The sequence below is a fragment of the Columba livia genome, chromosome Z (genome assembly GCF_036013475.1).
Source record: "Columba livia isolate bColLiv1 breed racing homer chromosome Z, bColLiv1.pat.W.v2, whole genome shotgun sequence".
In the NCBI taxonomy this organism is placed as follows: Eukaryota; Metazoa; Chordata; class Aves; order Columbiformes; family Columbidae; genus Columba; species Columba livia.
The window spans coordinates 73,979,083-74,002,928 of NC_088642.1; the positions used below are offsets into that span (position 1 = coordinate 73,979,083).

At 50.7% G+C, this 23,846-nt stretch overlaps 1 long non-coding RNA gene across 2 annotated transcripts; it reads right to left on the minus strand.

The window, feature by feature from the left end:
- Positions 1-12,179: 12,179 nt before the first annotated feature.
- LOC135577324 (uncharacterized) lies at positions 12,180-19,079 on the minus strand. 2 transcript variants are annotated; one of them, XR_010469039.1, is made up of 3 exons: positions 18,770-19,076; positions 14,674-17,396; positions 12,180-12,439 (listed from the first exon to the last, which is right to left on the minus strand). It is a non-coding gene; the product is annotated as an uncharacterized LOC135577324 (long non-coding RNA). The 2 variants fall into 2 exon arrangements; XR_010469038.1 differs by lacking the exon at positions 12,180-12,439 and having other exon boundaries at positions 13,140-17,396; positions 18,770-19,079.
- Positions 19,080-23,846: the final 4,767 nt, after the last annotated feature.

Consider the following 23,846-nt stretch of genomic DNA (forward strand, 5'->3'; position numbering starts at 1 on the left):
CTGTGCCGCTATGGGCTGGATGAGGAGGCCTTGGTGCGGGAGCTGCAGCCCTTCCTGCACGACCAGACGGAGACGTTCGTACGCCAGCTCATCGACGTCGCCGCAGAGCGGTGCAGCGAGCAGATCCTGCGGCAGCTGGAGCTCCTGGAGCGCCGTGCTGCCCAGGAGCAGCAGGACGACCACACGGCCAGTCCTGGCCCCACCGTCTCACCAGTGGAGCCTCCTGCCCCCACCGGCTCCCCGGCGGGGGCTCCTGCCCCCAGCCCCAGAGCGCAGGAGGAGCCACATGAGGAGCCAGGGCAGGCGGTGGCAGGTCCCTCCACTGCTGGCCAGGGCATGGACCGCTCAGCTGGGGGGCCCCGGCGTCCCCCGAAGAGGAGGGCCAGCAGCCGACAGGCCTCTTCAGCCCGCAAGAGGCGACGCCGCCGGCAGCACTAGTGTGGCCCAGACACCGGTGGCACCAGGGCCGGGCCAGCAGCTGGGGCACACACTGGTCCCCAAGGGCACTTGGAGACACTTGTTAGTTACCTAATTATGAAAGAAGAAAATAAAACTATGAAAACTGCAGGAAGAATCCAAGTGTCTCGCTCCAGGCATTGCAGCTGGTGTTGCCATTCATGTCACCTGTGGTACTTTCTTCTCATAGAATCACAGAATTGTTGGGGTTGGAAGGGACCTCTGGAGACCAGAGAGGGACCTCTGGAGAGAAGGAGACTCCACAACCCCTCTGGGCAGCCTGTTCCTGTGCTCTGGCACCCTCAGAGAAGTTTGGCCTCATGTTTAAGTGAAACCTCTTGTGTTTCAGTCTGTGTCTGTTGCCCCTTAACCTACTGTTGGGCACCACTGAGAAGAGTCTGGTTGCATCCTTTTGACATCCACCCTTGAGATATTTATAAGCATTGATATGATCCCCTCTCAGCCTTCTCTTCTCCAGGCTGAACAAACTAAGCTCTCTCAGCCTCTCCTCATAAGAAAGGTGCTCCAGATCACTAATAATCATCTTTGTAGACCACCCCTGGAGACCATTCAGTGGTTCCTTGCCCTTCTTAAAGTGGTGAGGCCAGAACTGGATGCAGATGTGGCCTCACCATGGTGGAGTAGAGGGGGAGGAGAACCTCTCTCAACCTGCTGGTCACACTTTTCCTAATGCACCCCAGGATATCCTTGGCCTTCTTGGCCACAAGGGCACATTGTTGACTTATGGTCAACCCATTGTCCCCCATAACTGCCAGGTCCTTCTCCACAGTGCTGCTTTCCAGTAGGTCCACCCCTAACCTGTACTGGTGCCTGGGGTTATTCCTTCCCAGGTGCAGGACCCTAAACTTGCCTTTGCTGAATTTCATCAGGCTTTTCTCTGCCCAGTCCTCCAGCCTATCCAGGTCTCACTGAACAGCAGCAGAGCCTTCTGCTGTATCCCCTGTATCCTCCTTCTCCTGGTTCTGTGCACACCTTCCCACTCATGACTCTGCCTGTCTGGTGGGAGAGGGCACAGCTCTGCAGCCCTTTGCAGGGGTGTGGAGATCTCCAGGTCCAGCCTGCGCCCCATCGTGCCTTAGCTCAGGCCTGACCTCCTCCACACTCCACCCTCTGCCCTGACATCCTGGGGCTCTGCTCTCCTGCCAGCCTTCACTGCCCCCTATGACCTTGCTGTAGCGGCACCTAAAACCTCCTCCTGTGCAGAAACACATCTTTGTGCTGGCTCTGTGTAAAACCATAGTTGTACCCTTCCAAGGTGAGAAAGAGTGCAGTGGAGGCACCATGGTCAGCAGAGTAAGTGCTGAGGCAGCTCCAGGCTGGCCAGGCCACGTCCAGCAGAACAAGCCTGAACGGCCTCAGCTGGGCGGCCTCGCACACCCTGTGCAGAGCCTGGGCCCTGCCAGCAGTGACCGTGTGCTGTTGCTGGGCTACAGGGCTCGAGCGTGGGGTGCAGGGGCACCCTGGGAAGTGTGGATGGAAGCCAGTGGTGGGGAACAGGTCCTTGGATGAGCAGAGGTGCAATTCACTGGGACTGGGAATGCCTGGCACCAAACTATTCCTTTGGGATGCTTTGGCTTTAGCCAAGGTGTTCTTCACTGGAAACATGTTCCTGATGTGATCTGAGTGCATTACAAGCGGTTTGGAGAGGTCCGTGTGGAACCCTGGAGTGGATGCACTTTGCGGTACATGATGAGAGCATTGCCAGCCCAGCACTTGGCAAGAGCTTCTGAGCTCATGGGCACACAGCAACTGCAAATGGTCTGCGCTGTCTTCTCCTCTACCCACTCTTTGCAAGTGTGTGTGGCCTTTTCTGGGGAGAGATCTGCTGCTGCCTGTTTCCATCTTGGTTTTCAAAACCAGTTCCTGCAGCCAGGAATGATGTGCTTGAGGGTTTGTTCTGACCTGATAGCTGAAAAACTGCACAGTTGACAAAACCAATGGAAGTTGAGCTCTGCCAACATCTGGTCTGTCCCTTGTGCTGTCCACCAAAGGTGTGATGTCTCCCCCTGCCTCCCCATCAGGAGTGAGAGCACAGAACACGGTCCTCTGCACTTTGGAGCTGTTGACTGTCACATTGTTGCTGGAAGCAGGTGTCAAAAACCTACCATCAGATCAATAAATCTGTAAGAACTGCTGTTTTGAAACCTAAGTCACCAAGTGGTGAAGTATGTCAGGATGCACTTGGGAACAATGTGAGCTCTTTCTTGGGGTTCTTATACCCAGAGACAACTTTCAGCAGTTGCAAAGGCACTGCAGAACTTGTAATGCCATTTGATACTATAAAAGCTTTTGTTTTGTCTATATAATAAAAAAAATACCTATGGATTGAATAATGAAACTTTATGCTGAGGCTGTGAACTTTGCTTACTTTCAAAATTTCTAATGAGTAACAAGACACTGAAAAAAATAACTGCTGTTAATAGTGGGGGAAAAAAATCTGCATATGAAAATCATTCCACGGAAGATAGTAAGAATGTGATCATGCAGCCCACTGTTCTGCAAGATACCAGCTGTCTGCAGGTGAGTTTTATTTCCTTCTGCCTTTACTCCTGCAATGGCTCATTGCTTTGCCAAACTCAGGTCGATTAGAATCACAGAGTCACAGAATCATCAAACATTTTGGGTTGGAAGGCACCCTAAAGATCTAGTTCCAAACCCCCTGCCACGGGTAGAGGCACCTTCCACTAGACCAGGCTGCTCAAAGCCCCATCCAGCCCGGCCTGAACACTGCCAAGGATGAGGCATCTGCAACTTCTTGCAAGTGTGTCTTGAGCTATCCAGGTTAAAGATGAAATCAGCCTTTATTGACAGTGTTGTTACTGGCTCTGTAGAGCAGAATGGGGAGAGAAACCTGAAAAATACTATTTTGCCTGTCTCCTGCCTTCTTGACAAGGTCTGCAATAGAGATATCTGCAGAAAGCATAAACCAGAAGGTTTCTCAAGGAGGTTTTCTTAGGGATTCAGCTGTCAAGGGACCTCAATTCCTGTTGGCATACAATTTCATTTTGCAAAGGAAAATTGTAAGTGTATAGGGGGAAAAAGAAAAAAAAAGGAATAGTTCCAAATAAAGCTCACTGCCACACTTAGAACTTCACCTTAGAACTTCTGCCTGCAGGAAGAATTTGTGTTTGCCGTGTGGTTGGTCTCCGGGCTCTTGGAAGAGGAGAAGTCCCGGAGTGTGGTGAAGGCAGCTCTGTGTTGAAGGTGCTGATGGGAGAAAAGCTGTTGTCCCATCCCAGTCCCTCTGAGCTTACAGGTTCTTTTCTTGGAGCCTGAGCTTTATCAAATCAGGATTTACTGCTCAAAGCCTCTTCTTGAAGGTGGCTGCCTTACCCACTCTTGAAAAAACAAATACAAGTGAGATCAACCTTTTTTTCACGATTAGAGAAGAAATGCTGTTCTCCTACTTCTCAAAAGCACCCAGCCCTTAAAGCCCTTTGACAGGAATTAGGAGCTCTGGGAAATTCCTCATTCTGCATTTGGGATTGTTGTGTTTATTTGCACAGAGCCCCAGATCAAGTACCTGCTGTTCTCTCTGATTATTTCTGTAGATGAGAATAAAGCTTTTCATCTGCAATAACTGACCTTCCCTGTTTGAAGGCCTCTATTTTGGCTGAGATATCTGGCTGCAACTGTAATGAGAAAGAAAATGCAAACTTCAAATGAATTATTGTATCTGCTTCAAGTACTCAGCTGTACAAGGCAGTTCCTGGAGGCAGGTTCGTAGTCAAGGTTGTGTGTGAACAGGCCGACTTTCTTCTGTTTTGAACAATGATCATGGTTGTATTTAATTTGTTGGAGGTCAGAAACTTCTCCCTGGGTGGGTGACATTGTAAAGATATTGTACAGGCACAAAGCCTGCCACACTCCTGCAGCTCACAGATCATGCTGCGAGATGTGCAAAGCTCATGCGTGTCTGTCTGCCGTCAGTCACTGTTCTTTGTGTCATACAGGTTGTAAATACGCCATAAAGTGAATATTAAATTAGTGACTCATATACTGACACTACCCTACAGCAGGTATGGCCAAATAAAAGAGAGATGTTCACCAAATAGTCCATGCAGCTTTATTATTCACTGAAGGTGAACTCCTGTGCGGTGAATGGTGAACACAAAGAACTCTGGTCGCAGTGATCGTCGATAAATTGACAGAAGTTTGTTCTCAGTCTGGTTGCTACACACTTCACGTATTAGTTATCGGAGCACCTTGGTTTCCATCAGAATGTTATTGTGTTGCATTTACATAATAAATCTAATCATCAATAACCAACCAGTTTGTTATTGGTCTGTCATTCTGTGCAGATAACACCCATTATGTTTCAACAGCTGAGCTGTGATGGTGCTCACGGTCAGGCGCAAATGGAAGAGGAGGGCAGAATATAAAAGAAGGGCAGAATAACAGTGTAAAAGAGTCGTAGGGTCTGGTTGCTGAAGGCTGTGGATGGCTCAGCACTTGCTGTGTTTCAAGGTTGCATTTTGAGAAACAGAACCACTATTTCAAGATGAAAGCCAGCAAACCAGCCACATACTTTTTTTTTTTTTTTTCAGCTCCTGGAGTAAAAACAAGGGAGAACAAAATATTTTCTTGTTGCTTAAGTCCCCCAACAGACAAGGGTATGACTCACTGCAGCTTCTTCCCACCACCAGTGGCCAGATCAGACTCTCTATCTCTGTACTTTAAGTGTAAAATACTCACACGGAGTGTGGTGTCAGCCATGTCAGAATTATACCACTGTTTGATAGTTACATATGTACTATGCTTATTCCTTCAACTGAAGCTTCTAGTAAGAAGTAACTCTTAGTGTGTTTTCAGGTCAGGCACACCTTTGGACTCCGGATGCAGCTTCAGCACAAGGCAGGAACCCATTACTGAGGTGAAATGGAATGGGATGTGCATTTTGTGTCCCTGGAGAATGGAGTGCTTGGTCTTGTTTCCTTATGTCATCATGGAAGTTGTGGCTAGAGTCCCCGGCCTCCGGAGGTGAGAGGTGCAAGGTACCTGTGTGGGCTTTGATCAGGCAGTGTGGGTGTTCAAGTTTACTTTGAAATTTGAGTTGCTAGTGTGAAGTTTGAGTAGCTAATCTCTTAATAACCCAGGCGCAGGACCTTGCATTTGGCCTTCTTGGGCTTGAGGAGGTTCACATGGGCCCACTGCTCAAGCCTGCCCAGGTCTCTCTGGATGGCATCTCTTCCGTTGCACGTATCAACTGCACAACTCATCGTGGTGCCACCTGCAAATGTGCTGAGGGTGTGCTTGATCCCATTGTCTGTATCTTCGATTAAGATCTTCAGTCTTTCTTCTCATGTTCGGTCACTGATCTCCACCCCCAAAAGTGCTGCAGGCAGAGGGAGGATGTGACTGAAAACCACGGATCCTGAAATGTCACCAGGTTGGTTGATGGAACCAAAAGACCTGTGGGTTTACAACTGTCTGGCTTAGATGTTGGAATAGTTGTTGTAGCTGAGAAGCAGAGGTACATGGCGAGCACGCAGAGCCAAATCAGGCACATATGCATGGACATAAAGTTAAAGTTACACAATTTTAGGTAGTGGAGATGAAAAAAACAATCTCCTAGTTGGAGTGTGTTGTATGCTATTTAAATGAAAAGAAAAACCAAGAACAAAAGCCACCACCACCACCACCAAAAAAAAAAAAAAAAAAGAAACAATCAAGCAATCAACCAAACAAAAAACTACTTCACGAGTGGCTTAGTGGGCTCCATGCTTGGAATTAATGCTGAGTGATGTGTAACCTCAATACAAATGCTAGTACCCGTTCCTTGCATGAGGGGTACACCAATCTCTTGCTAATCATGAAAGGTTTAACTTCTAAGTGTGTATTAGATGGCATTTTCTAAAGAACAAAAAAGGTATGTCACTATGGAATGATGGAAAATGCATTATACAGCTGACAAAAGCATGTTATAGATTTAATGGTACAATTTTATTTGGATTTTGGAATTTGTAGCTGCATGTGCAGACATGTGTAGCCCTATAAGTTCTGACAACATGCATTCAAGGAATATTATGATCTTAGCATGATTAACTATAATTTCTATAACAAATAATATGTACCCTAATAAAACCATGATTTAAGGTTATGACTTTTAAATCTTGTTTTTAGCGAATTTTGCTGCTTTGAAGACTTTTTAATAACTAGGCTTTTTTCATATCATGGTGTCTTGTAGGTGGGAAATTCCTTCTCTTATTGGTGTGAAAAAACGATGACCCAAGGGAAGCACAATTCCTCCCCCCCCGCTTTTTTCTTAATTAAGATTAACTGAAAAAATGAAATTGAAGAAATTTACTTAATATGGCCCATATTTAATGTCTTATTAACTACTAGAATATATGTTTCTACCAGAAATTGAGGAGCATTTCAAACAGCAGCAAGTTATTTTACAGTTATTCACATTCTTTTGTGAAGTTAAGCAGTTTTTTCGTAAACCAGACCTTCTTTGAACTATTTATATTCAGGGCCATGTAAAGTTGGAGGGATGCACACAAATAAAAAAGGAGCAGACAGCACACGGTGATGCCAGCGAGTGGTGAACGGTGATGTCAGCAGAGATGGACGGTGACATCATCGAGTGATGGACTGTGACCTCACGTCCCTCGCTGCTTATCTTGGGGCGTCAGCAGAGCCTGGCGCAGCCTGGCTCGTGCCTGGACTCCTGCCGAGCAGCTTGCGAGGTCTGGAGCTCTGAGCGAGGCTTCTCGTGGTGCTGGGTGGTGCTTTGGGGGCTGCTGTCAGCAGCTCTCGGTGCCGATTCCAGAGCCATCCGTTGTGTTTCCCCGGCCCTGCCTGGTTCAGGCAGCCGGGCACTGCAGACACGCTTGCAGCAGCAGAGGTGAGCTGTGTGGGGAAACGTCCCCTGGGTGGCTGTGGGTGGCTGATGGGGATTGGGGAGCCAGGAGTGTGTTGTTCTTGAGGGGCCTAGATATTTTGTCCTCTTCTCCCCTCCCTGGGACATGGAGTGACCAAAGCCTCTCTCCATTTTGCAGCGTGCAACACACTTTTGTACAGCAAGCACAAGCAAGGAGGAGCAGCTCCTCATCCTTAGCTCTCCCCAACCCCGCGTGCAGCACAAACATGGCCGCGGAAGAAGAAAGAACCTGCCCCATCTGCCGTGAAGCCCAGAAGGACATCGCATTCGTGCAGCCGTGTCAACACCAGTTCTGCCTGGGCTGCATCCTGCGATGGGCTAAAAGGACATCGAACTGCCCGCTCTGCAGACAACAGATGGAGCAGATCCAGTTTTCTGTGCGGGCAGAAGATGACTACCTGGAGCTCGTCATCACGCCCCCCGCACAGCCGTCAGTCGCCAGCAGCCAGGCAGACAGAGCTCCCAGCCCCCCGGCCAACATCAGCCCCCATGGCCCCATGGTGTCCCCTCCGTCCTCTCCGCAGGGGATGCCGTTCCTGGGAGAGCAGGGGGCTGCGGGGACACAGGCCAGGGTTACTGTGGGTGGCCTCCCACCTGAGATCTGGGCGACACTTTTCCAGAGACACCAGTATCTCCTGCGCCCTGTGCTGCCCTGGCTGCGCCGGCAGCTGGAGGCCATCTATGAGGAAGAGTGGTGGCTGGCAAGGGCAGCAGAAAAGCTGCTCCTAAACGACCTGTGCTGCTGCGGGCTGGACGAGGAGGCCGTGGTCCAGCGGATGCAGCCCAGACTCGAGGAACACGCAGCACCGCTGGTCCATGGCCTCATCAACATCATCGAGCAGCGGTGCAGCCAGGAGGCCTGGAGGCTGCTGTGGTCCTACGCTGCCGAGGAGGAGGAGGACAGCCCAGCAGCCAGCCCCAGCCCCACCAGCTTCCAATGGCGGAATCCGGACTCCAGCCTGGCCTCCTCCAGCAGCTCTGCAGGCTCCAACATGGAGCCCAGCACATCACAGGCTGCCCCGTGCGGGGGTCCCGTCCGCCTCCCATCTGTGACCATTCCTGTGCAGCAGGAGCAGCCCCAGGAGGAGCCGGGGCAGGCGGTGCCAGCAGGTCCCTCTGCCCAGGGCTGCAGCCACAGCCCCTCTGCTCCCAGGTGGGACAGGGACTGCTCACCCAGGGGGCCCCGGCGCCCCCCAAAGAGGAAGAGCCCTGGCCCCCAGGACTCTCCCCAGCCCTGCAAGAGGCCGCCCCGCCGTCGACAGTAGCAGGGCTCTGGCAAATCTATATTGAAGAAAAAGGAATAAATTCCTGTTTCCTGACACAGTCTCTGTGTGTTGCTTTCTCTCACTTCTCCTGGTGCCTTTCCCTGCCCCATCCCCACCGTGGGGTCACCAGCCTGTTGGGGGGCACAGCCATGGGTCCCCGTAGCCCCAGGGCCGTGTCAGCAGTGCCTCCTCCCCAGGAAATCCATCTGCAGCCTCAGCCGCAGTGCAGCAGGTGCCGAGGGCAGCGTGGGCTGGAGGGAAAGCTGCTCTGGCCGCAGGTCCCTTTTGGGATCCATCTGCGCATCACCCCAGTCTTTGCTGGCCCCCCCCCCACTCAGTCCCATTGCCAGTGGGAAAGAGCATCCTCAGAGCCTTGGACCTCTCTGCTAGGTGTCAGTGTGGTGACAGCGAGGAAGGGTCCGCTATCCCGGGTGTGCCCGAGGGGCCAGGCAGGGGCTTCTCTCCCAGCTGGTGCAGCGAGCTGCAGCCTCCAGGCAGAGCACTGGCACCGCCAGCGGAAGGGGTGTGCATTGGGGTGCTGATAGTACTCTGCTGGGCACAGCTCGCCAGCATGAAGCCAAAGTGACATCAAAACACTTGGCAGGAAAAAGATACTTTGTCTCATTCTGCAAGCTCAGTTTCCTATCCCCTTTCAAAGACTGAAGCTACCCATAGCAAGTTTGCCAATGACACAAAACTGGGCGGAGTGGCTGATACAGCCGTAGGCTGTGCTGCCATCCAGCGAGATCAGGACAGGTTGGAGGGCTGGGCAGAGAAGAGCCTGATGACGTTCAACAAGGTGTAGGGTCTTGCACCTGGGGAGGAACAACCCCAGGCACCAGTACAAGTTAGGGGCGGATCTGCTGGAAAGCAGCGCTGTGGAGAAGGACTTGGGAGTTCTGGTGGACAACAGGGTGACCATGAGTCAGCATTGTGCCCTTGTGGCCAAGAACGGCGATGGTATCCTGGGGTACGCTGAGAAGAGTGTGGTCAGCAGGTTGAGGGAGGTTGTTCCTCCCCTGCTACTCTACCCTGGTGAGGCCACATCTGGAGTACGGCGTCCAGTTCTGGGCTCCCCAGTTTAAGAACGACAAAGATTTACTGGAGGGAGTTCAGCAGAGAGCTACAAAGATGATGAGGAGCATGGGGCATCTTTCTTATGAGGAAAGGCTGAGAGAGCTGGATCAGTTCAGCCTGGAGAAGACTGAGAGGGGATCTCATTGATGCTTATTTATGCTTATAAATATCTCAAGGTGGGCGTCAAGAGGATGGGACTCCTTTCAGGGGTACCCTATGACAGGATGAGGGGCAATGGGCACAGACTGAAACATAAACCTGAGGAGAAACTTCTTTTCTTTGAGGCGTCAGAGCCCTGGAACAGGCTGCCCAGAGAGGCTGTGTGGTCTCCTTCTCTGGAGACATTCAAACCCGCCTGGACACATTCCTGTGTGATCTGCTCTGATGAACCTGATTTAGCAGGTGGGTTGGACTGGATGATCTCCAGAGGTCCCTTCCAACCCCAACCATTCAGTGAATCAAGTGCATCTAATCTGAGCCTTTGTCAAAATCTCTTCATTTCCATAATGGGAATTTGTCAGTCCTTTCAAAGCAGCTTTGCTTGAGAGAGGAGATCTGGCTTGTGGCTCATGGTTGCACTGTAGTCCTTACGAAACCACTTGCTTCAGTCTTTGTCTTACTGTCAGAAAATTGCAGATAAAAGACTGAATCTTTGCCAGCTGTGAAGGTGGCCAGAGAAGAAGGCAGTTAGGGGCAAAATAATGACAATTATTACTATTGTGTTGGCAGATCTGGCACCAGGTGAATGAAAAAAGGACCCTAAAAGATCTGAAAGTAGCTCAACTGACAATCAGGGAGGGGAAGGTGCTAAGAGAGAAGAGGCAGAAACATCAAATGATGTAAAGGACTAGGTACAGAAGTTGAAAATAGCATAAAAAAAAGTAAATGGATAAAACAAAGAAAAAATACATTTAGGCTCCTATGAATAAAAAATCAGTTCTACTGAGCTTGAGTTCTCGTACTGTCACTAAAAGTAGTTGCTATGAGCTGTAACCTTGACACCTCCAGCACTTGTCTCTGCACCCTTCAGAGTGTGACAAAGCTGGAACCTCTGCAAGGTAGGCAGATGTTGGTCCTGCTGGAGGTGTCTGTGCCTCTGCCAGGAGGTTCACGTATGTTCACAGAGAGCTCAGTCACCTTTGAAAGCGGTGAAGAAAACATGGTGTGGAAGGGAGGGACCTGCCAAGGAATGGGCAGTGAGCTCCCATTTCTAATGCCTCTCTTGTTCACCAGCTGTTGACAGCATCAGTTCTTCAGTGCTTGCATCTGGCTTGCTAGTGTACTGGAGGAGTAAGCGTCACAGCCATTTTCCCTGCCCGCAGATGTCCTGTGGATTTGTGATGGTGTAATTGTGGAGAATTTTCACAAGAGGGTGCAGAGAGCTGATCTTTCTACTGCTGGTTTCAGCAGCTGGCCTGTTACATGGCAGTAGGAATCACAGCAGTGTGCTCCTTTGCAGGTATCTCGTTTATTCTCTCCCAGAAAACTGCATTTTCAACATTGCATTGTAACAGAGATTCGCTCCTCCTTTGGGTCTGTCTTGGCATTCACAGGCACCCAGCTATTTCCATAGGTGGTGGGAGAACACACACACATATACAGCATGTGCCTGTTAACAGACCTCAGCATGGTGCAGAAAAGCGGTTCCCAAGGTGAACTGCTGTTTACCATGCAGGAAATGCTGTGTCAGCTTTCTGGCTGTGTCTCTGAGACACTTTGATAGGTGGTGACCTGAAATCAAGAGGAACGGATGGTTTTGACACAGGAAGGACTTTCTTAACATCGTCCTCTATTTACACATGAAACCAGCCTCACCCTCCCTCGGTGCCCTGAACTGTGTGGGAAACAACTTGTTGCTGCATTTTTGGGAATGCAGGAATGACGGGTTTCAGCGTAGGCAAGACCTAAGGGTCAGAGCTTCTTCCACAGCTCTCTTGATTCTGCTTTGCAGCAATGTCTCTGTTTAGCACCCAAAAATTACCAACCAAACAGGGAATCTCAACACACCCTGCTGCTGAGGACACTTCTTCATTTTCTCCCACCTTGGCCACAACCAGCGTCTCCCCTCTAGAGCAGCAGTCATGACAGGAACACAAACTCGGGAAGCGCTGGCAGCACCAGGCAGCGGCACCAATCACCCCCATTTCCAGGCTGCAGAGCATCATGTTTCCAGGCTCTTAATTCCTGCCCAAGACGTGTCCAGCTCACAGCGGGTGCCTTTGCCAAACCAGTGCTGCCTCAGTCACCACTAGCTGCACAGTGATAAAAATGAGAACTGGAACCACCGTGCCCTATCCTGCAGCTGATTTCCCAGATAAACATGAAAGCTTGCTGCAAAAAACAGTGAGTAAAGACTTTTCCAGGGTGAAATGCAAAGTTATGCATTTCATAAGCGTTATATATCAGCTTAGAGGGGAGAAGGAGAAGAAAAGTTCTGGCAACAACAAAATATTCAAAAAAATTTAAGCTGTAAATTGTATTTAATTGTACAAAGATTTATTTTTTTTTTTTAGTACAAAATGTCTCATCCATCTGAAATGGATCTTTATATGTTGCGTAAACAGCGTTGATGCTAGGCCAGCACGCTCCTAATAGGCCCACAGTAACATTTCAGAACATCAGGATCTCTGACACAGTTTCTGCACACCTGTGCTTTTCTCATGGTTGCACAGCAGAGGGAGGCACAAGGCCCATGGTGTGATGAACGTGCCCTTCTCTTGTCTTTGAAAAAACACTGTGAAAACAGAAAACGGGTCAGTTCATTAAAGACAGAACATTCTTCCACCCTACTAGATAGTGAGTGGCAAAATCAAACGTGTGAGGCAGAATATGTGTCGTAAGTGGGTGGCAAACTTGAATCATTGGCAACTAGTACGGTTGTTGAGTTTGGGCTTGTTTTTTTTTTGTCCCTGTAATGCTGTGTTGTAGGTGACAGTTTAATTGTATGTATCATGAATGATCTGACACTGAGAGAGAATGCCTGATAAAGGAGCTTTGCTGAGCACTAATTTCTTCTTTTACTCCAATGCTGTTTGGATTTCCCTGTGTGTCACTGCTGACAAAACTAGTAATTACAAGTTTGACTGAATGTATCTGTTCAAAGCCACCAAACAGAGTCTTTTACACACAGGAACCTAGTAAATAAACTCAGCTGTCAGCAGATATCGCTAACATGACCCAAGAAGAGTAATTCTTGGGCAGTTTTAGATTCCTCAAACTGGAAGAAAATCTATGTTTGGAGTATTGGCAAAGTGCAAATATTATAAAAAAGCTTAGGAAAATACTTTTTTGTATCAAAATGGGAGCTCCATCTTAGTGTGATCTATTAGTCATGACATCAGGAAAGACATGTACAGTGAGGCAATCCTTAGTTCAAACAACAAAGTTGCAGTGAGTAAGAGAATAAACATGGCTGAAATAGGACAAAAAAGAGCTTTTCCAACCAGAACATGTCTTTGTATCAGAAAGCATTTCCCACCCAAAATCACCATTAGAAGTTAAAACATGAAGGAATACTTCTAAGCTGAAACTATGGTGAAGTAGGCTTATCCCAGTGTAAACAAGGAAATTAATTCTGAACATTTCACTTCAATGTTAGACTTTCTGTGGTTTTGTTACAGATCTACTTCACAGTACCTATTACTACATTTTTAAAGGAAAAACAGGATTCCATTTGAAAATGCCTGAGCAAGATATTCAGCAATTTCAAATTCTGATTACGCGTTTTAAGTAGAACATGTATTAGAGTCAACTCTTAGAAAAACGTTTTGTTTCACTAAGTCAAGAATGACCACTTTATTGCTAAAATCAATTACCAAAATCAATTTCCAAATTCTGTTTTCTTACATGAAATTATCCCTCATTAATCTGCAAAGATGAGAGTTGTAATAATTCAATCCCTCATTATTATTCTGCTTCACACCAGCACGGGCACAGACTCATGGCACGGAGTGCCCCTGGGGATGCTGAATAACCCCACATGAAGAAAAAGACCTTTCTCAGGTTAAGTTATGATTTTTCTTGTCACATATACACTATCGATACTATAACCCTTGGCAAACCAGTACAACTGGTGGAAGGGCAGCACTGAACAGGGTCCGTGGGGTTTTCCCAGTGTTGGCGGCGTCAGCAACTCTGCACAGAAACAGCACCAGGAGCCACAGGGCTGCCCCAACCCCATCGTGCCAAGTGCTGCATCAGGAGATTAAACTGGTGGTGGCCCCTTTCACTGATTTCTGGATGTCTTTGCCTCTGCCATTGATATAGACGAGAAGCACTACAACCAGAAAATATGGGTTGTCACCTCATGAGATTTTAATGGGCAAAATCATACAGACAGCTTAAACATCACCTTCATTTTCCTCTCACGTGGTCAAACTTAAAACTAAAATATACTGTTCTCCTAAAACAAACAAACTAAAAGCCACTGCTTGGACTAATGACTAGACACAACGATAAAAGCGAGAGGCAATCATGGATGATGGGACAGCACAGCCCATGCGGTGACTGATCCTGGGCTCCCCGGAGTCATGAGCAGGCAACTACAGCCCTTCCACCGTCCTCTGGAGTGACAGCAGCTACAACTCCTTCCTGTGGGTACAGGATCAGGCTCCACTGCTGGTGCTTTTGAGGACCACCAACACAACAGTTGGCCAGGAGCACCAGCTACCAGAGGCCTGGCAAACTCAGTAAGCAGAGACAGACCTGGCACTGTGGGTGAGTGCCAGCAGGAGTGGGTGGGGCTGGAGCAAAATGTCCCTTTAGGCTTGTCACTGGCACGGGGGGCGGGACCCAGCAGGGTGGGAGATTCTCACTCAGGGCTGGACACCAACTGCCCAGAACCTCCCTGTAAATCAGGGAGTCACACACTCACGGGGGTATGGTTCAGGTGACCAAGCTAAACTGTCAGCGAAATGTAGAAAATGAAGACAAGAAATGAGATTTATTTTTTCTCCTGATGCCATGTACCTGAAGGGTCAGAAGGCTTGTGGTGACATCACCGGGTGGCAGAGGTTTGCATAACCGAGAGGTGGATGGTGACATCATCGAGCGATGGACTGTGACCTCACGTCCCTCGCTGTTTATCTTGGGGCGTCAGCAGAGCCTGGCCCAGCCTGGCTCGTGCCTGGACTCCTGCCGAGCAGCTTGCAAGGTCTGGAGCTCTAAGTGAGGCTTCTCGTGGTGCTGGGTGGTGCTTTGGGGGCTGCTGTCAGCAGCTCTCGGTGCCCATTCCAGAGCCATCCGTTGTGTTTCCCCGGCCCTGCCTGGTTCAGGCAGCCGGGCACTGCAGACACGCTTGCAGCAGCAGAGGTGAGCTGTGTGGGGAAACGTCCCCCTGGGTGGCTGTGGGTGGGTGATGGGGATTGTGGAGCCAGGAGTGTGTTGTTTTCCAGGGGCCTAGAAATTTTGTCCTCTTCTACCCTCCCTGGGACGTGGAGTGACCAAGGCCTCTCTCCATTTTGCAGCGTGCAACACACTTTTGTACAGCAAGCACAAGCAAGGAGGAGCAGCTCCTCATCCTTAGTTCTCCCCAAGCCCGCGTGCAGCACAAACATGGCCGCGGAGGAAGAAGGAACCTGCCCCATCTGCCGTGAAGCCCAGAAGGACATCGCATCCGTGCAGCCGTGTCAACACCAGTTCTGCCTGGGCTGCATCCTGCGATGGGCTAAAAGGACATCGAACTGCCCACTCTGCAGACAACAGATGGAGCAGATCCAGTTTTCTGTGCGGGCAGAAGATGACTACCTGGAGCTCATCATCACGCCCCCCGCACAGCCGTCAGTCGCCAGCAGCCAGGCAGACAGAGCTCCCAGCCCCCTGGCCAACAGCAGCCCCCATGGCCCCACGGCGTCCCCTCCGTCCTCTCCACAGGGGATGCCGTTCCTGGGAGAGCAGGGGGCTGCGGGGACACAGGCCAGGGTTACTGTGGGTGGCCTCCCACCTGAGATCTGGGCGACACTTTTCCAGAGACACCGGTATCTCCTGCGCCCTGTGCTGCCCTGGCTGCGCCGGCAGCTGGAGGCCATCTATGAGGAAGAGTGGTGGCTGGCAAGGGCAGCAGAAAAGCTGCTCCTAAACGACCTGTGCTGCTGCGGGCTGGACGAGGAGGCCGTGGTCCAGCGGATGCAGCCCGGACTCGAGGAACACGCAGCACCGCTGGTCCATGGCCTCATCAACATCATCGAGCAGCGGTGCAGCCAGGAGGCCTGGAGGCTGCTGTGGTCCTACGCTGCCGAGGAGGAGGACGTCCCAACAGCCAGCCCCAGCCCCACCAGCTTCCAATGGTGGAATCCTGACTCCAGCCTGGCCTCCTCCAGCAGCTCTGCAGGCTCCAACATGGAGGAGCAGCCCAGCTCGTCGGAGGCCGCCCTGTGCAGGGGTCCCATTCGCTCCCAATCTGTACCTGTCCCTGCAGAGCAGGAGCAGCCCCAGGAGGAGTCGGGGCAGGCGGTGGCAGCAGGTCCCTCTGCCCAGGGCTGCAGCCACAGCCACTCCGCTCCCGACCGTGACAGGGACCGCTCGCTCGGGGGGCCCCGGCGCCCCCCAAAGAGGAAGAGCCCTTGCCCCCAGGACTCTCCCCAGCCCTGTAAGAGGCCGCCCCGCCGTCGACAGTAACAGGGCTCTGGCAAATCTATATTGAAGAAAAAGGAATAAATTCCTGTTTACTGACACAGTCTCTGTGTGCTGCTTTCTCTCCCTTCTCCTGGTGCCTTTCCCTGCCCTGGCCGCACCGTGGGGTCACCAGCCTGTTTTGGGGCACAGCCATGGGTCCCTGCAGCCCCAGGGCCGTGTCAGCAGTGCCTCCTCCCCAGGAAATCCGTGTGCAGCCTCAGCCGCAGTGCAGCAGGTGCTGAGGGCAGCGTGGGCTGGAGGGAAAGCTGCTCTGGCCGCAGGTCCCTTTTGGGATCCACCTGTGCATCGCCTCGGTCTTTGCTGTCCCCCCCCAGTTCCCCCACTCAGTCCCATTGCCAGTGGGAAAGAGCATCCTCAGAGCCTTGGACCTCTCTGCTAGGTGTCAGTGTGGTGACAGTGAGGAAGGGTCCGCTATCCCGGGTGTGCCCGAGGGGCCAGGCAGGGGCTTCTCTCCCAGCTGGTGCAGCGAGCTGCAGCCTCCAGGCACAGCCCAGAGAGGCTATGGAGTCTCCTTCTCTGGAGAAATTCAAAACCCACCTGGACACATTCCTGTGTGATGTGTTCTGGTGAACCTGATTTAGCAGGTGGGTTGGACTAGACAACGTCCAGAGTTCCCTTCCTAATCCAACCATTCTGTGAATAAAGTGCATTTAGTCTGATCCTTTGTCAAAATCTCTTAATTTCCGTAATAGGAAGTGCTGCATCAGGAGCTTAAACTGGTGGTGACCCCTTTCACTAATTTATCAGGTTTCCTGCTGCCCAGCTGAGCAGGATCCCTCCACGGATGCGAAGTCTCCTCCTGTGTCTCCCCTGGCATGTCCCAAGGTCTTCAGCCTGGGCGAACACACCATGGAGGTTGTGATGTGATCCTCTTCACAATACCTGGAAATGTTGTTGAGGATCAACCCCTCACATGCACATGCTTTGAGATTGTCTGCATGAAGTTTCTCGTTACATGGGATACCACATTCCTTTCCATCATGGTGAACTTCTTTAAGTGTTCTATATGAAGCTCCCTTCATGTTGCATTTCTTCTGACCTCTCATTCAAAGACACACCTGGAAATAATAATAAAAAAAAGCACAACAAAACCAAAACCCAGCTGACAAGACAGTAGAGCTGTTCTTTTATCAATGTTTTTGGTTCAGCAGGAGAAGGCTGGTACTCTACCCCATTCAACAACATACCTGAGAGAATTGCAACCTAGGAAGTGCAGTTGTGTTGCAAACACAGACAGGAAAATGAAACATGATGGGCTCACTGAGGAGACACAGAAATAAATGAAAGAGAGAAAGCCCCTGTTAGCAGCTGTCTGAAGCTTGGCAGAAGAGCTGGGAAGGGCAAGTATGTTTCCTGGGATGTGTAACAGAGAAAATGTGTTTCATCACGTATGTGAATAGAAGGGGAAATAAGAAAGAAAGAGGCCAATACACAGAGAGGACAAAATCACAGAAGACACGTTCTATATCAGGGCAGGGCTCACAATATTTGATGAGTGCTTTATCTGGCTTAGCAAATTCAGAAAGGCACTGTGGATCAAAGGCTTCAGCCACACTTTCAAGGCAAAAACTGACAAAATGTCATATAGCACTGGAACATCCCTTCTCAAGCATGTATACAAGCAAAATTACATGGTTTTGTTGTTCAGAGATGATATGTGCCTTCAGGTGTACCCCTCAGCATCTGCCAGTGGTGCTAGTCCCACGGCTGGCGTGTGCCTGAGGAGAAACCTGGTCCTGATTTGCAGCACTGAGGCGAACATCACTGAGCCTGTTGATATGGACAGTGGCAAGGCCAGAGCCACACTCCTTGCCTTGCCCTAACATCTGTTGATACAACATCACACTCTGCTGCTGCAGGGACTCTCATCCCAAACTACCACCCGACTCCTTAGCCTTGCGGGACACCGGAGAGCAGGGCGAGGGGCCGCCGGCACCTTCTCGGGGAAAATCGCCCCCCCGAAAAGGAGCCGCGGCACCACGGCGCTGCCTCCGAGCGCGCTCCTCGCCCCAGCGGGACACGCCGCGTCCTCCGCTCGCCATGTGGCGACCGCCGAGCCCGCACCGGCCCCGCACGGCCCCTGCCTCATGCCGGGTCCCCGGTCTCTGCCCCCGCGCTGCTTCCAGGGCAGCCCGGGGATGCTGAAGGTGCAGAAGACAAGCCCGTCAGCTCCCGAACCCCAGCCCGTCTCGGCTGGCAGATAGCGGGGAGAAGCAGGAAAGCAGCCGCGTCCCCCCCGCTCCTGCAGCTCAAACGCCCCCAGGGCCGTGCCGGGCTCCTGCCGACCCCCGCAGCCGCCCCCCGGACACGGGGCCGCACGGGCGGGCCGGAGGCACCTCCGGCAGCGGAGCTCCCACCCGCCGCTCATCGCCCTCCGCCCCCCGCACGGGCACCCCCGCAGCCGCCCCCCGGCCCCGCGCACCCGGCTCACCCCGCGGTGCGGCGCGGCAGCCCCGCTACGGGCGGCGGTCTCCATGCGGGCGGGCGGGCAGCGCCCGCCAGCCGGGCATCGTGTCCGCCCTCCCTCCTCGGCGCGGCGGAGAGGGGAGGGGGCCGGGCCCGCCCTCCCTTTTCCTCCTTCTTCTTCTCCTTTCTCGCCCCTCCCGCCGCGTTTCTCCCTGACGACGCCCGCAGGATCACCGCCTAAGCTCCTTCCCCATCGCCCGCCTCTCCGCCTCTGCCTCCCCGTGCGCCGGACCCGGCTCTCAGCCGCCCGCCCCGGCTGCCGAGCGGAGGGAGGGGACAGGGGCGGGCGGAGGGGCGGGGAGGGAGCGGGATCCCCCCGGGCACCGCCCCGGCTCCCCCCGGCCGGCCCGGCGCCGTCCTTTGTGCCGGAGCCACCGGTCCCCGGGACTTTCCGCGCTCCCACCCGCCGCGGGGCGGGAGCAACACGACCCCTCTCCCCGGGGACATTTCTGCCTGTAATTCGGCAATTGCCCCGCGGAGCCTGGACGCCGCCCGGCAGCCCCTCTCCTGCTGTTCCTCCCCGGCCTCCGCTGTGGGGAGCGGGCAGTTCCAGTGGCTTCACTCAGCAGCAGCACAGGCTGGACTGCACAAACCCCCAAAAAAAAGGGAGGGAGGAGGAGAATGGACCCAGGGAGCAAAGCAATCACACAGAGGGGTGGGACCTGGGTGACCCATAACAGTGTTGCTGCCCCTAATGCCCGGGGATGCTCCGGGTCAGAGAACGCCAGCAGCCGGGAGCACAGGGCCTGGCAATGGCAACAGGGTGGGATCCCGGCCGTGGTCCAGGCTCTGGCATCGCTGCTGCCTCCTTCCCCCACGCCTCATGGTGCAGAGCAGGGCACCGGGCAGGGCTGCTGACCAGGACCACTGCACGGTGCTGAGGGCCCGCACTCAAAAACCGAGCATTGCCCCGTCCACCTGAGCAGCTCTGGCGGTGCAGGAGCTGCTGGGACACTCTGAACTCATGGTACCCAACATAACCTGTCCTCAGCAAACTATCACTAACGAGCTCAGCAAGAAGACCAAGAGAACAGCTTGCGCCAGGGTTGTTCAGGGTATGCATCCAAGTCACATTTGTGTTACTGGAAGTGAGAAGGGTACAACACCAACTGCATGTATGCATGCAAAATTCATATGGGCAGGGCAAAGAAAAGTTGATCTGGGAGTTTTTCTACTCCAAATGAACGCTGAGTCCTGCCTTCCCACAAGCATGTGGAGTGCTTTTGCCAATATGGCTTCACTGTAAAATGGAAAAAAAAATAGCATGCACAAGCTCAGGTAGATCATGAAAACACAGTTTTTATCAGTGGAGCAATGGAGTTTCATCCCTCAATTGCCCAGGTAGCCACAGACATGTTTCTGTGTACTTCATTACCCTCCCCATTTCACAGACAGGGAGCACGGTGCCACACGGCCGTGAGGGGACTTGCCCAAGATCACCAGAGAGCCCAGACTGTTTGCATCTCACCAATTGTGAACAGACAAAGAACAAGAGAGAAAATGCAAAGGATTAACTGTCAAGGGAGCAAGCTGAATAGAAGAATGCAGTATAGTTTCTCAGCTCCAGCCCTTTAGCCTGTCGCAGACCTCACTGAAGAGCAAAGCTGAGCTCTTACCACAAGTCAGAATAGCTTTTACACAAGCAGTAGGAGCTTCCTGGACATTGGGCAGCTCACTGACTAAAGATTTTCTCCAGCTATTTTTCCATGTAGTTAGAAGGTCTCCTGGGAGCACAAAGTTAGTGCCAAACATGTGGCTTATTAAAAAGAGGAGAGGATGAGGAAGGAAAGGTGACATTCAACAACACACCACCTGAGCTCTTTCAGGACTGGTGTTGCAGTTTCTCTGCTAGGGCAGTGTTAACTCTTGCCACGGAGATGTGCCCTCGGCTCTGGCTTAACAGCACCAATTAGTTCTGGAAGACAAGATGAGCCAGAGCACAGAAACCTCCGTCAACCTGATTTCCCTTCTCTACCTCTGTCTGTCCCCTTGTGCCAGCACCTGCAGGGACCTCCACATCAAAGAAGACTGAGACATTTCCATACCGTTTCTCCACATCTCCACTGTGAGCTTTTGGACACACATTAGCCTGAATGCAAAACTAAAATTCATCTTTGTTTAACAAAAGATGGGACTTGAGAGTGGCGGAAGCCCATGCACAGCTTGCTCCAGAAATGTGAAGACCACAGCTATTGCAGATGACTCCAGTTCCGGCTAAGATGGGGCACCATCTCCCAGAAAGACAAACAGACGCCTCTGCCTCCTGCAGCTTAGGAGAAAACTGGGACACCAGCCCAGGGTGTGACTATCTCAACAGCAAACCAGCCACTGTAGAACAAAAGAGATGTTTCCACCACCCACCGTCTTCGTAATGGGGCCCCTGTGTGATACCCACCACCTTCTTCTGATGCTGAAGGGAAACACGACAGGCAGGAAAGAAAAGGTTCATTGCAAGAGTTTCCTGCTAACAAAATGGAAGCGGGTAGGACCAGCATAATTGCACCTTAATTTTACTAAAGAAAATGAATATTTCCATCATCTAACTCAGGGCTGTTAGACAGGGTGAACAGGATTGCAACTGGGTTATGTTGTCTCCAAGAATATCCTGTCCCTCCTTAGAACCATTAACTCAGAAGGAACAGGAAAGGTGTTCCTGACCCCTGCACTTGGTGACTGTCACTGCAAGGTGAGACACGGAGTGCAATGAAACAGTGACCAAGTCTGTTATTAGGACAGAAATGCCAGATACATTTTCACTATAAACACACACTGTTATTCAACAATAAGACCCGTCAGTCATGTGGTGTGTTTCTGCACCTCTCCAGAAGACTTAGGGACTGCTTACCCGGTTGTACTTACCCTGCATCAACTTCTGACAGGAAAGTAAAACACCGAATAGCCAGCAGTGCTGGAGAATGAGGCAAAGGCCTGAATGTGCTCTTGGAGTGCTCCTGTGTCTGCTTCTCTTCGAACTATCAGAGTTCGCATTCATTGACACTCCCCATAGCATTATTTGCAAGATTCAGATTTAGAATTTGTTAAAAATGCAAGGAATTCATTTTTCCTTTACAAAATGAGATGCTGGAGGACTGAAATTTTGGTGGGTTTAGGAAAAAGAAGATGTTGCTCAGGTTGGTGGGATGGATGTTTCTTTCTGCCTACCAGCAGGTGATCTTCGTTAGCAGCTATCTAAACAGAAAGGAAATCCAAATCACAGCAAAGGCTTTCTTTTCTTTGTTGACTCTTAGCTGGGACTATTTCGGAAGTGAGGGTTTTGTAATCCCTTGATGTATTTTCAAGCCCAGGTACCTCAAATGCTACTTGAAATTGCTGGGTACAGCAAAATGCTCTGGAGAACACAGAATTGTTAATATATCATTTGTTTGCGCTGTGCACGTGAGTTGAATGATAAAATGGACACAGCCTTTAAGGTATGTTGTTATAGGCTGTAAAAAGCCCATAGCATTAGTTTGAAGTCAGTGAAGTCACCCTTCATTTTTTTGTTCTGTTTTGGCAATTTTGGCCATTTATTTACTTGCTTGAACTGTGAAGTGAATGACCAATTTGTAAGATCGCTCTTTCTACAACAATTACTTGGTTCTTTCTTGAACATTTGCCTGTCTCACCATCTACTACAGTTATCGGTGTTATTCCCATCCTACAAGTATGTGGAAAAAGCCCTGAAGACGCCGAGATGCACAATTTGCTCAGTGTCCTCCTGTGCACGTTGCAGACACGTTCCCCCGCCCCAGGCAACTCTCAGAGCCACCAGAACATGGGAGTCACTACTGAACATTTAATTTTCTGTCCGTGAAATACACAGATTGAGGAAAGAGGATTTATCTCTCATCATTTATTTCTGTTAAATGATCTAGAGCTGAAGGGACCCAGAAAGCCGTTATTGAGCAATTTTGGTGAAGTGATACGGAGATTCAAATAATGCTGAACACAGTATGCAAACCAGAACCCACCTGTTGAAGGGAAGTCAAATGTCAGGAAGATTCAAGCAGAGTCTCATTATTTGTGGCTATGCAAATATATTTGTGCAGGCAAGAAAGGTTTCCCATAAACATGTGCTCCAGAGGCACTCACAGAGGACAGTTTTCTACCTCATCCTTTTCTTCCTTCCCTACACCCCAACAGGGATTCAGCCTAAAATGGGTTGTGAGTTGACTACCTTTGATGTGAATGGTAAACACTCCATCTCCTACTCTACAAAGGCAGTTGGTTAATATTTATAGGGATTGAGGAATATTAAGTTGTATGAGAAGAAGCATCTATATTCCCACAAATACAGGGGAGGAATGGAGGAGAAGAGGTTGTCAAAGTTTACAAAGACATCAGATCATGAAGAGCCTTGTGAAGACATGAGATGGTGAAGGAGCTAGTTATTTATGAAAGAAAATCAGTCATTTTAATGAACACATTTCATGAAAGTTTAATACTGTCTTCTGTTGTGCATTTTAAATCTTGGGCTCCTGAAACAAGTTGAGTACATGTGAATCGCTGCTTTCTTTTTTCTTCCAACGTTGTTGTTAAAAGCATTAACCCTAACAACTCAAAGGGAAAGTAGAGAGCTTCCAGATGCAGATCTTCAAAACTTTTTACTCATGCAGACTTCTTTTAGAAAGTTTTGCTTCATCTTTGCAAGTGTTGACACAGGGTGTGTGTTGGAGCCCTGACTGACACGGGAAATCAGGAAAGCCTCTCAGAGTTCCGGGATTTTTTCTCAAAACAAACAAACAAACAAACAAGCAAAACCAAAACCAAACCTGACTGAAGCACACAGACAGAGAGTGTAATTGTCACAGTACCTGAGCCTGGCACAGAGCAGAGATCGGGCAGCAGCAGCTCCGCTTGCACCAGCGCAGGAAAGCTCCAAGACTCACCCTCGGTGCTTTTCCACCCCACAGCCCTGTGGATACCCACATTCCTTACGTTTCTCATCTGCTCTGCTTTGGAGTTTTTGGTGTTACTCTTCACCTTTCCCTTCTTCTACTCTGTTCCTGCACATCCTCTGTTCTCTGCCATTCCCAGAGCAG